Below are 12870 nucleotides of genomic sequence, written 5' to 3'. Positions count from 1 at the left end.
TGCAGCGACATAGCCTTTCTAATTTAGAAAGTGACATTGATGAGGAGGAGATCAAGAATGAGGTAACGGGCTTACCAAAGGAAAAAGCGCTAGGTCCGGATGGTTTTATGTTGTTCTTTTATGCTAGCTGCTGGAATATCATCAGAAGTGACCTAGTGAAGTCAATTAAGTAGCTAACTGACCTCAAAGGCCACCGGCCAAACTTGCTAAATTCAGCAAATATTGTGTTATTGCCAAAAAAGGAACGGTCGGAGTCTATCACAGACTTTAGACCTATTAGCCTGATCCACAGTTTTGCAAAGCTTTTCTCAAAGATTTTGACCAACCGTTTGGGTCCACATTTGCATAAGATTGTCTCAAATTGTTAGAGCGCTTTTGTCCATGGGAGGAGCATACATGATAGCTTCCTTCACATGTAGTGTCTCATAAAGGACTTACACATGAAACGGAAGCCGACGCTTTTCCTCAAGCTAGATATAAGTAAGGCTTTTGATTATGTTCTTTGGTCTTACCTCATTGAGATCATGTAACATGTTGGTTTTGGACCAAGGTGGAGGGAGTGGATCTGCTTGCTCCTGGCCTCTAGCTCCTCAAGGGTTCTTCTCAACGACGCCCCAGGAAAATATATTCAGCATAAAAGAGGCCTTCGGTAAGGGGATCCGCTATCTCCTATGTTATTTGCTATAGCCATGGAACCCCTTCACAGAATTTTGTGCTTAGCAAAAGAAAGGAGCTCTGTGGTTTGTTCCACCCAAAAGCAAGGGGGTTTCAAACTGCTCTGTATGCAGATGATGTAGCGCTTGTGATAAATCCAAGCACGCAAGAGGTTTTGGCGATCAAACAGCTCCTAGAGCTCTTTGGTAATGCACAACAGAACTTCAAAGAAACCTTGATAAGACAGAACTATATCCGATTAGATGCGATGGGTTGGACATGGATGATATGTTGCAGGTTTTCCTAGTAAAAGTAAAGGTTTTCCTAGTAAACATTTGGGACTACCTTTGCACCATTATAAACTTTGAAAGGTTGATTACCAACCGCCGGTCGACAAGTTGGTAGGAATGATACCTGGTTAGCAAGGCATGCACCTAACAAAAGCGGGAGGATTGACTCGACAAAATTGGTGCTAATATATACCATCGTATACTACGCCATAGTGTTCAAACTACCTAAATGGCTTATAAAAATGATTAACAAGATCAGAAAGCATTTCATTTGGTCTGGAGCAGAAGTGGGTGAGGGGCAGTGTAAGCTGAAAAGCCTTGGTGGGGCTGGACTTCTGGACCTTGATTGTTTCTATCGAGCACTTAGAATGAGGTTCCCATGGTTTTCCTGGACTGATCTTGACAAACCATGGAACACTTTCTCAATATAGCTGGGCGACAACAAGACAGAGCTATTTGTGGCATCAACTACCATTCAAATTGGAGATGGGAACAAAGCCATGTTCTGGACAGACAGATGGTTTGGCCAAGGTTGCCTAGCCCAAATTGCGCCAAATCTGTACAATATTGTTAAACAAAACAACCAGACAGTGTCTCAGGAGCTAACCAACACAAGATAGATCACAAATATTAAGCGCATTCACAACAGCCAATAATTGAGGGAGTTTGTTGTGGTTTGGAAATTGATGCAAGGGGTGGCCTTACAGCCCGGGGTGCAGGATGCGGTGTCCTGGAAGTGGACTTCCAGTGGAACTTACACGGCTAAATTTGCTTACGAGATACAGTTCGAAGGTGCAAGTCTGCCTTTCAGGGACATGTTCTTCTTCTGGAAGGCGAATGTAGAGCCCAAGGTGTGCTTCTTCATGTGGACAGCCATACATGGGAAATTGTTCATGGCTGACATCTTAGAGTCAAGAGGCATGGAGAACTGGATTGTGTGCGCTTTATGCCACTAGCAACCTGTCGGAGGGTTAACTCCTATCGCAGGGATCCTGAGGGACCCCTTTTTGAGATTCGGCTGGGGGATGATTCTGAATATGTTTGCGGGAGAAATAAATGGGTATAAATGCAATGGCAGGTGGGGTGGAAGGATCGAATGCAGGATGCAGTAAATGCACTGGAGGAATTTTTAGAAAGGTTCAGGCCGCACTGAGCGTAATACCCTACTCCTGTGTGGATGCTATAAATGCCCTGAGAATGCCTCTCAGGAATGTGCTGGTTACAAGAATGTCTGTCTATCCTAGAGCTTCGGGCTCCTTGTTCTTCGGTGGTCTCAGCTTCTATGCTTGTACGAAGATGTTCTTCGGTCTCTGAGCAAGTTTCTGAGAGTTCGAGCGTTCCTCTGTTCTCCTGTTAACTACTCAACTGTCTTTGTCCGTGCCCGCCGGCTCCCTTAAATACACGCTGGTGGTAGCGTGCCCCGAAAGGGAGGGCATGAGTTCCAAGGCGCCATAAATGGAAAGATAGTCGTCATGGGCTCGCCAGCGCGAAGTGATGGTGGTTGAAAACTCACCCCCGCCCTGTCTTCGGTCGTCATGATGGCGCTGGTAACGGGCGACGTGGAGAGGGCCCACCGGGCAGCCACCGAGCGGCCCAGCGTGCCCGTTCGGTCTTGTACGCCTGCCACAGCAGGGCGGCAGGCGGGGTGCCTCGGGCCTTGCGATGCTATCCCGAGGCGCGCTGGATGACACGCATCCCCGCTGCTATCACTGCTCGGGCTCAGCTCCCGCACAAAAAATTCCGCCACCTCGGTGGCGACGTAGCAGATGGCTGCCCAGGCGGCGGCCTCCTCTGCTTCAACCACTCCCTGCCGAGCTGGCTCCAGCGGGAAGACAGGGTCTCAGCTGCGATAGCAGGCGAGAACGTGCTCGGCCACACCTTGGGCCAGCGCACGCCCCTCCCGGGTCGCCAACTCCTGGACAGCGGCAGGGAGAGCCTCGAGGCACCGGGCGATCTCTGAGAACCCAAGGGCGCAATGGCCTAGTGTTTCCAGCCACTGGGAACCCGCATACACACGCCCGAGCCCGGCTGCCTCCACAGAGTCCCGCGCCCGCTGAAAGACATCCTGCATCATCGCCTTCACATTCGTCCGCTCTTCGTTGACGGCATCAAGCTCCTCCACGGCTTTCTTTAGCCGAGCTTCGAGACTGCTGCTGTCGGCCGTGCTGGTAGGGACGTCTTTCACGGCCTGTACCTCCTGGAGTTAGGCAGCCACCTCGATCCGGGACTACTCCAGTTGCTCGGCCCGGACCTCGATGGCCTGCTCTCGGGCAGTTAAGTCGGCCTCCTGGTTGGCGACATGCTCCTCCCAGTGGAGAGCGTCGGCGCGTCCACGCTTAAGGTCATCGGCTTGGTGGCAGAGGTTCGCCTGTGCAGACTGCACGGTTTTCTCCCGCTTGCCGACTGCCCCCTCCCGTGAGGCAACCTGCTACTCGCGCCAGGCAAGTTGCTCCTCGTGAGCAGCTAGCTCGCTGGCGCGCTTCCTCAACGCTTGTTCGCGCTCCACCGCGAGCCGTCCTACACGGTCGGCTTTCTCTTGTGCGGCGACGGCCTCATCGCGTGCCTCCTCCAGTGCCTCCCACTCCACGGCCAGCTCCTGCATGGACTTTTCGTAGGCCGTGCGAGCCGTGGCCACGCGAGTCTCCAGAAGTTTGCAGACCTCCTCCAGCTGGCCCCTTTCGTCGACTAGGGCGGCGTGCTCTTTTTTGAGCTCGGCCCGCTCCTCCGCAATGGCCTCCTCGAGCCTCCCGATGACCTCCCGGGCCCTCCCAGCACCTCGGGGAGGGGTTCCGGGACCTAGCCAGGGGACGGTTGAGGGCTGAGCCCCCTACGAGCCCTCTCAGCAGAGGCGCTCGGGGACCCCGACAGCGGTCGCGCTAGCGCCACCCTTGTCGCGATGGCCTCCGCTACAACCGGTTGCTCCTCCCCAGTCGGAGGGCTCGGTGCAGAGCCAGCTGGGGCTCTCGACTCAGAGCCGGCCGGGGCTCTCGACTTAGAGCCAGCCGGGGCCCTCGACTCAGAACCAGTCGGGGCCCTCGACTCCGTGGCAGGGGAAGGCCTCGGCTGCTCCGGGGACGTCCGGCCTCCTACAGAATCCTTGGGTGGCCTGGAACGAAAACAGGTTAACTCCCAGCCAAAACATACACGGGCAAAACGAGCTCAAGAAAGAAAAGGGAGTTTACATGGTTTTGGGTCCGCGGTACCACCATTGGGACTGCGGGATCTGGAACTCTGGGGCCTGCGGTCTGGGCTCTATTCTCCTCCTTTTCGGGTGTGGGCTCTGGCCCTCCAGCCGTTGTGAGTTGATCCCAGCGTCCGCCCCGGAACCTGCTCCCGAAGACTGGTCGGTTCGGCCACCAGCCGCCGCGCCGCCGGCTGGGCTCTGACCCCCGGGCCGCTGTGAGCTGGTCCCAGCCTCCGCCCCGGAACCTGCTCTCGAGGACTGGCCCGTTCGACCGCCAGCCGTCGCGCTGCTAGCGGTCGGTCGGGGTCCTCGGCGCGGGGATTGCGGAGGTGACGGCGATGAAGAGGACGAGGATGTTGGGGGATAAACACCGGGGGATGCTTCCCCTTGTTCGCCCCGGCTCGGCGGCCTGCTGTCGTCATCATCGGTGCCCCGCCCTCCATTATCGTCCGCCCTGGGGATGTGCAGAGTCCCGGGGTCTCGGCACCCTGGGCGGTCAATCGGTCCCTGGGCGTCAAAGGCCGGCATCAACTCTTGCAGAGCCGCCCGGGCTGAGTATGAGCAAAGCGCCAGATCCTCGCGTGGCAGGACCACCTGGGCAAAAGATCTTCAACGCCGGTCACCACCTTAAGCAGCGTCACTAGGGCCTCCTCATCGCGGTCCCCGTCCTCGCCTACGCAGGTCCTCGTCAAGTCACGAGGCCCGGTGTACATCCAGGCGAAGTGGGCGCGTTCCCTCAGGGGGGCCAGCCGGCGGCGCAGGAAGTCAGCAACCATCATGAATGAGGTAAGCCCCACTCGGCGCAGGTCTTTAATGCGGTTCAGCACAGGGCGCAGGCGAGCATCCTCCGTGGGGGCGGCCTCCCAGACCGGTTTGTTGGGCTTCGCCAATGATCGGGGCAGCGAGAGGCAGTCGTGGGGACTAACGTTGACGTAGATCCAGTCCCGACGCCAGTCATCCTACTTGTCGCGCAACACCTACGAGATGTAGGCATCGCCGAACCCCTCCCGTAGGCGGAAGTTGTAGCAGCCCACGACCTCAACGTCGTCCGACCCCTTCTTCTTCCCGGCCGCTCGAAGGATGAAGAAATGCCGGAAGAGCGCGACCGACGGCGGCACCCCCACGAACATCTCGCAGAGGTGGGCGAAGACTGCCAGGATGACCACTGAGTTTGGGGTCAGGTGGGCCAGCTAGACGCCGAAGGTGTCCAGCACTTGCAGGAAAAACACCAAAAACGGTAGCACCAGGCTGGCGGCGACGAAGGAGGTGAAGATTATGATCTGCCCGGGCCTACGCGGGGCTGGCAGATGGGTGGCCGGCGTCACCACCGACGCTCCCCGCTGGCCAGCGGGGACCATCAGCTTCCGAACCTTCTTCGCACCCTCCTCGTTCAGGAGGCGGGACCTCGGCAAGATGCTGCTGGCATTCGACGCTTCCCGACGGCCGCTTCCTGCCCTTGGCATTTTCGGGGGTGGGAAGTGTGCTGGAGGAGACTAGAGACAAAGTGCGCTGAGGGCTAAAGAGAAGGCTCCCAGTGCGCAAGAAAGATGAAGGCAAGAAATGGCAACTGCAAGAATGGCGAATGAGGGGGTAACGGTCCGTTGCCCCTCCCCTTTTCTATCGCTGGAAGTTCAAACGCCTTATTCCTCGGCGCAATATGCGAGGCGCATCTCCCTCGATCCACGCGGTTGCCAGGGGTGACTCCTGCCTCATCATCACTTTCCTCGAAAGTCGGAAGGGCACACGCCTTTTCGGCTCCTCCTTGGGCTATACCAAGAGCCTTGGCCTAAAAACCGCAAGGCTCGCAAAGATTTCGGCACCGAGCGACAGAAAGCCACGTGGTACCAATGCTGTGATGGGCCTCGAAGAAATGAGGCCCCATCCGCAGTCTCTGGGCTATCGCCTGCCGATGGGCCCAGGGGCTGCTGTCGGTGATATGGGAACTGGGGGTTCCCGAGACCAGGACAGCCCAGTGCCACGTGGCGCCTTCTCTCGAGGACCATTCCCCCGAGGGCCTGAGAAAAGACAGTTCCGGGAGAGGGTGCTCAGGGCAAAGAATAGTCGGTCCCCGAGTACCCAGAGTTCCCCGAGGACCCGAGAAGAGCCAAGTCCGGGAGAGGGTGCTCGGGGCCAAGAACAGTTGGTCCCCGAGCTCCCATAGTTCCCCGAGGACCCGAGAAGGGCCAGGCCCGGGAGGGGGTGCTCGGGGCTAAGAACAGTTGGTCCCCGAGTACACAAAGTTCCCCGAGGACCCGAGATGCCCCTTGCCGGTGGACCCCGCAAGGACTCCACGATGACGTGTTGATCAGTGGGAGGCCTGATGCTGCATTTAAGGGGGAGCATGGCCTGTCACATCCAACCACTCCCCTTCACGCCGGTCGTACTGAGTACATCAGTCCCTGCCACTGCCTGGCAGGAAGGCGTGGGAACAATTAATGAGACGGGTCCCGTTGCATGTCCAGTCGCGGGGGCCAAGGGGAAAGACGGCTTAAAGATATCTTCAATGGGCTCGAGGCGTATCGCCTGTCGCCCTGCTGCGTCAGACCATGTCAGACCGACTCTGACCGGATGGGCGTGAGGAGGTACTCAGTGCCTGGCTGGTGGGCCCCTGCACCTGCTGAAGTTGGGGCGAAAAGGCCGACGGGACCGCCCAAGGGGCGCATTTTCAACCCCTGTAACATCGAACTGTAGACTCATGATGGTTGCTTTCTATTTATGGTTTACGGGAACTTGTGCCCGCTTTCGGGGCACCCCTGGAGGGCCTCTCCCCTGTAGATAAAAAGGGGGAGAGCACTTCGTAGAAAGACAGACTCAGATAGACCCAAGGGAGAAGTCCAGACAGACCTTCGCTAGAGTTAGAAACTTCAAGCTGAGGCAAACTAGCCAACAAGAAACCAAAAAACCTTGTAACATAGAGATCCAGAGAAAGGTATTCTAAGAGTATTAATAACATTAGACATACAGGAGTAGGATATTACGCCTCCGTGCGGTCCGAACCTGTCTAAATCTCTTGTGCATTTACTCCTACTAGCTGCTGATCATTCATCCCGCCTAAATCCTATACATTCGCATTAACCACACGTACGAGGTAGATCTAGAATCAACCCCCGGTCGAATCTTAAAGGGGGTCCTTTAGGATCCCCGCTTACGGTGTTCATCCACCGACAGTCATGCACTTGGTTCAGAAGTTGGAGTTAGCATTGGATTGTGTTTTTTCCTTGGAAATGCAGTTGCTGGAGCTATGTAAGTCTGCATTACAGCATGACAACTATTTAATGTTGTCCTTCCCATGTATTTATCTTTTCTTCATACAAGTTCTGGAGAAATGAAAATGTGCCCCTTGGGGCCCAAACTCCACAGCCAAAGTCCTGTTTGTTGTTGATTAGTTGTATATCATGCACGAAATATTCTGTGGTGGAATAAATATGGTAAATTCTAGTGCGATATTTGATCTTAGGCAATATTGTGGATTAAGATTGAAACCCTTATGTTGTTATGTGTCTTGAGAAAAGAAAACATCCTTGGTAAGAAAGATCAATTTAGGAACAAAAGAGGAAATAACATAGAATATTACGTGATGAAAAAATGGCTCTTGTTTCTAGCCAGTTGTGCATAATGAAATTTCAGATGAAGCAACTTTCAGTGCATTATACCACGTGAATGGAGTGCATGCACACTTCAGTATTTCTTTCTCCAGCACCCCTCACGCTTAGAGGTATTATGTCCTACTTTCTTATTTGGGATCACTTTTTTAAGGTATGTGCTGGGAGCTGTAGAAACCTTTTTGGATGCTGTTCCATCTGGTGGATTTTTTCAAGGTACTGTCGTTTAGAATTCTAATCAACAAATTTGCTGTTGATTGTTTCTGACGATCTTCTGTGTGAACTGATTAATTTGCGTATTTGGACAGACAATACCATAAATCTATGCTTTTATGTCCATTTCTGCGAGCAATACATGCATTGCCAACATGCTAGCCATATAGTTTATGTCTGCGTATGTACTGTGTGTATATTTTTCCCATAAAAGTATGTACTGATAAATTTGAACAAACAACACCGCCAACAACAGAAAAGCCTTTAGTAACATATTACTTGTAGAGCCACACGAACCAAAGAGAAAGAATGAAATAATAAGATAGTAACATATTACTTGTAGTAATGGTAGTAAAGGATGTTCGAAAAATTTGAACAAAACTTCCACAAATGCTTAGCTAATAATAGGAGAAGAAAAAAGCATCTGATGCATATTATGGCTATATTTATCTGCGCAATCAGATTTATACCACCAGTCCACCACAGATATTGAAAACTTGAAATTTAGATCAGAATGAATGACTCTTTTACCCTCTTTACATATTACAAAAATAACTGGACCAATTTAAAAAAGACCTTACTAACACTACTTTATCCCTAACGTTGAATCATTACTTCTAAACTTCATGGTATGGATAGGGTTTTAGAAATATAACTTCATTGGCGAAACTAGCTACCTGGCACTGTACATGTGTGGCATTTAAAATGGCACACCCTAAAATTAATATTTAGCTAGAGGATACTGTAGAATGGTGTCCATTTGCCAGAACACATTACCCACTATAATAACATTATCTTGGGGAACAAGAGAGAGAAGGGATGTGAGAGGTCTATTTTGCTCTTGTTCCTTAGAGCAACATTTAAATTTGGGGATTGGTGCAAGCTGTTGGGGAAATGGCTGCAAGTGTGTTTACTGGCGTGCTGAACCTGTGGAATTTGGCTGTTTTCATCTTGGCGCCATTTGCCAAATGGCTGCAACTGTGGAGGAAAGGGTCAGGGCTACAAGTCAGATGGATATATTTTTAGTGCCCACTGTTCTGTCAAATAGCCACCATTTTGTAGTATCCAGTAGCTAAAATCCGATCTTCAGATATCCCTTGGCAGAAAATACCACATATTTGCAGTGTCCTATAATCAAATTTTCCATTTTCGTGACAGATATAGGTTTGAATGCAGAATATAAGTAAACTTTATAACAAATTTTTATTTTTTAAAAGCAATAATTGGGAAATAATTTGTTGCAGTGGTATGAAGTATGGGAGTACGGGAAAAGTTTTATCAATTTTGGAGCAGTAGAAAGGAAAATTCTTTCTTTGAAGTAGTGAATTTGTGAAGGTTTTAGACTTACTAGGATACCTTTCAATATTTGGGATCAATGTTACAGAGGGATGGTCATATCGATGAAGATGTTAGTTATAGACGATGAAGATGTTAGTTATAGAATCAAAGCCGGATGGATGAAGTGACACTAAGCTTTTGGCATCCTCTGCGACAAGAGGGTGTCACAAAAGTTAAAAGGTAAGCACTATATGACGGTGATTCGACCCGTGATGTTGTATGGCATAGAATGTTGGTCAACTAAAAGGTAATATGTCGAGCAGTTAAGGGTCTGTTTGGCAGAGCTCCCAAAGCAGCTTCCTGACTGGAATCAGGGGGAGCTCTGCCAAACAGCAGCTTTCATCTTTTAGCTCCCTGAGTGGAATCCGTGGGAGTGATTCTTTGAAATGAACTAGAAGGTGGGAAGCTGAAAAAAGCAGCTTTCTCCTAATTTAGTTCCTGCACAGAATCACTTCCTCCATATGGTTTATTCTAGAGAATCACTTTCAGCCACAGAATCACTTTTCCCAGAGAATCACTCTCCGCGGAGAATTTGAATCAGGGAGAGCTCTACCAAACATGCACTAAGTGTAGTAGAAATGAGTATGTTGTGATGGATTTGTGGCTATACAAGAAAGGATCGGATTTGAAATGATATGTGTGATAAGGTAGGGGTAGCATCAATTGAAGAAGGCCTTGTCCAACATCGGTCAAGATAGTTTGAACATATACAATGGAGGCCTCCAGAGTCACCTGTGCATAACGGGATACTAAGACGGGCCAATAATGTAAAGAGGGGCAGGGGTCGACCAAATCTGACATGGAAGGAATTTGTAAAGAAAGACTTGAAGGATGAAATATTCCTAAAGAACTATCCATGAATAGAAGCATGTGAAAGTTAGCAATCCACGTGCCAGAATCATGACTTATGCATGGTCTCCTTGCACCATTATTATTTTTACTATATTTTACTATTACTAGTACCTTTATTATTGTTGTTATTGATGATGTTGTTTTCTTATCATTTTTTAATTAGATCTTGTGGGTTTCATCTATAGTCTACCCTAACTTACTTTGGACTAAACGCTTTGTTGTCTTTTGTGGTGGTGAACGAACATGTTTATCATTTATCTAAGTTTTAATGTTCATGTAACTCTTTGTTTGAATTAACTTGTGGAAATTTTAAAACACAGAGAGTGTAACTGTGGTCAACAATACAGTAGCAAATGGTTCAACAGTAGCTGGTGCAACAACTATATCAACACCCAGCCTGCATGACCTCCAGATCTATGGTGTCATCGTGACCATACTGCTCTGTTTTAATGTATTCGGTGGTGTCAAAATTATCAACAAGGTCGCACCTGGTTTCTTAATACCAGTCCTGTTCTCAATACTTTGTATTTATATTGGTGTCTTCATTGCACCAAGGCCTAATGCTTCAAGTAGTCTTTGTCTATCATTGTGTTGAATAATTGGAGTTCAGAGTACCAACGTACAAATAATGCTGGAGTCCCTGATCCAAATGGGTCGATATATTGGGATTTTAAGTGTGTTCCTTCTTTCTTCTTCTGACGTTCACATTTTAAAACCTTCCAATTGCTGACATAACAGTACAATTTATTCGCCTTTCTTCATTCTCTATAGTTAATGCACACTTACTCACAGTTTTCTGTTTTTTCGTCAGCGCATTGTTAGGACTATTTTTCCCAGCTGTTACCGGAATCATGGCTGGTTCAAACCGGTCTGCTTCACTGAAAGACACAACGTTCAATACCAGTTGGAACATTAAATGCTACCCTTTCAACTACTGTGATGTATTTGCTATCTGTGTTTCTATTCGGAGCCTTGGCTACAAGAGAAGAGATTCTAACTGACAGGTTTGAAATTTCTTATAAATACGGCATCATTGTTTTTCCTTCTAATTTTCTAAATGTTGATAGTATGTTCCCTAGTGGTAGATACTTTAGCTTATTGACTTTGCATATTTTTGATTCAGTTACTCTTGCTACCCTAATGCACTTTGTCGTCAAGGAAGCTAAACTTTTCCACTTGCAGAAAAGGTCTTATTAGAGTATTGGTAAAGAATCAATAATTTGTGTTATTTTTGGTAACACTATTTGCTTCCTATGTATCATTGTACTAGTATCCCCCTGCCGAGCTTGTTGGAGTGCCATTATCGACAAACTTTTAGTGGTTATTGTAATTTGTCAGGCAATTTTCTTGCTGCTATATGACACATTCTTATAGCTTCAAAATAGTGAAGTGGCATTTTCTTTTCTTTGTGTCTGAAATTTTGGGGAAGAACTACTTCAAAAAAGTAAGAACAGTTTATGCCTGAACCACTTAATTTGAAGTAATGAGTAAATGTTCATGTTTTTTGTCTGAACCACTTAATTTGAAGTAATGAGTAAATGTTCATGTTTTATGGGCAAGTACACTATAATCCTATGTCATACAATTTGAAATATTTGAAAGCTTGAATTTCTTTAAGTTCATCAAATATATTTTGCTTTATTTTTAGATTAACTACTTTCTGTCTTCTGCAGTAAGCTCATAAACATGCTTAATATATGCAGGCTTCTTGCTGCAACAGTTGCTTGGCCTGCTCCAGCAATAATTTACATTGGTATTATTCTGTCCACTTTGGGTGCAGCACTACAGAGTATGACAGGGGCTCCAAGGCTACTTGCAGCAATAGCGAATGATGGCATCCTTCCTGTTCTTAATTGTTTTAAGGCTTATGAAGGGTCTGAGCCTCATGTGGCAACTCTGTTTACAAGCTTCATCTGCATTGCTTGTGTTGTGATGGGAAACTTAGATCTAATCGCACCTACTATCACTATGTTTTTCCTTCTGTGTTTTGCTGGTGTGAACTTGTCATGCTTTCTGCTCGATCTCCTCGATGCTCCTAGTTGGCGCCCTCGATGGAAGTTTCACCACTGGAGCCTTTCCCTGATCGGTGCATTTCTTTGTATTGGTATGCTTCCTCATTCTTGTATTTTCATTTATGACAACATGTTTTTGAAAATATATTATTCTCTCCGGTCACAAATAAGTGTCGTTTTGGACATTAACACGGTCTCCAAAACACATCTTTGACTACTTTTTGCCTTTTTGGTGTTATATTTTTATAGAATATAGCAAAGCTATACTATTATGAAACTACTTTTCAAGACAAATCTACATATGTCATTTTCAAATATCCAAACTCAATACATAATAAGTAATTTGTAGCCAAAATTTGAAAATGTTGACTGCACGTAACTCAAAATGACACTTATTTATGATTGGAGGGAGTACATGTTATAATCAGTAAATATTGTTAGAATAACATTTATAAAAGACTGGACATTAGAAAACTGATGAACTGGAAAAGTGTGTAAAAAATCTTAAATGTGTGCTTATGAAACTGTTTGGTTTGTCTTTTTGCAAAGATTTTTTTTGGCTGCCAGGCATCCTTTTAACTTTGCTGTACTACAAACTCTTGTCTACCTAGTAGTTTTATTTTTTAATACAACTTTTTTTTTTTGCATCCTTTGGTTGTATTGAATATTTAAAAAGGTTCAGTCTAATGACAGATGATTTCCCCCTAAATTTTCAGTTATCATGT

The sequence above is a fragment of the Phragmites australis genome, chromosome 2 (genome assembly GCF_958298935.1).
Source record: "Phragmites australis chromosome 2, lpPhrAust1.1, whole genome shotgun sequence".
Lineage (NCBI taxonomy): Eukaryota > Viridiplantae > Streptophyta > Magnoliopsida > Poales > Poaceae > Phragmites > Phragmites australis.
Note: the sequence above shows the minus strand (reverse complement) of the source record.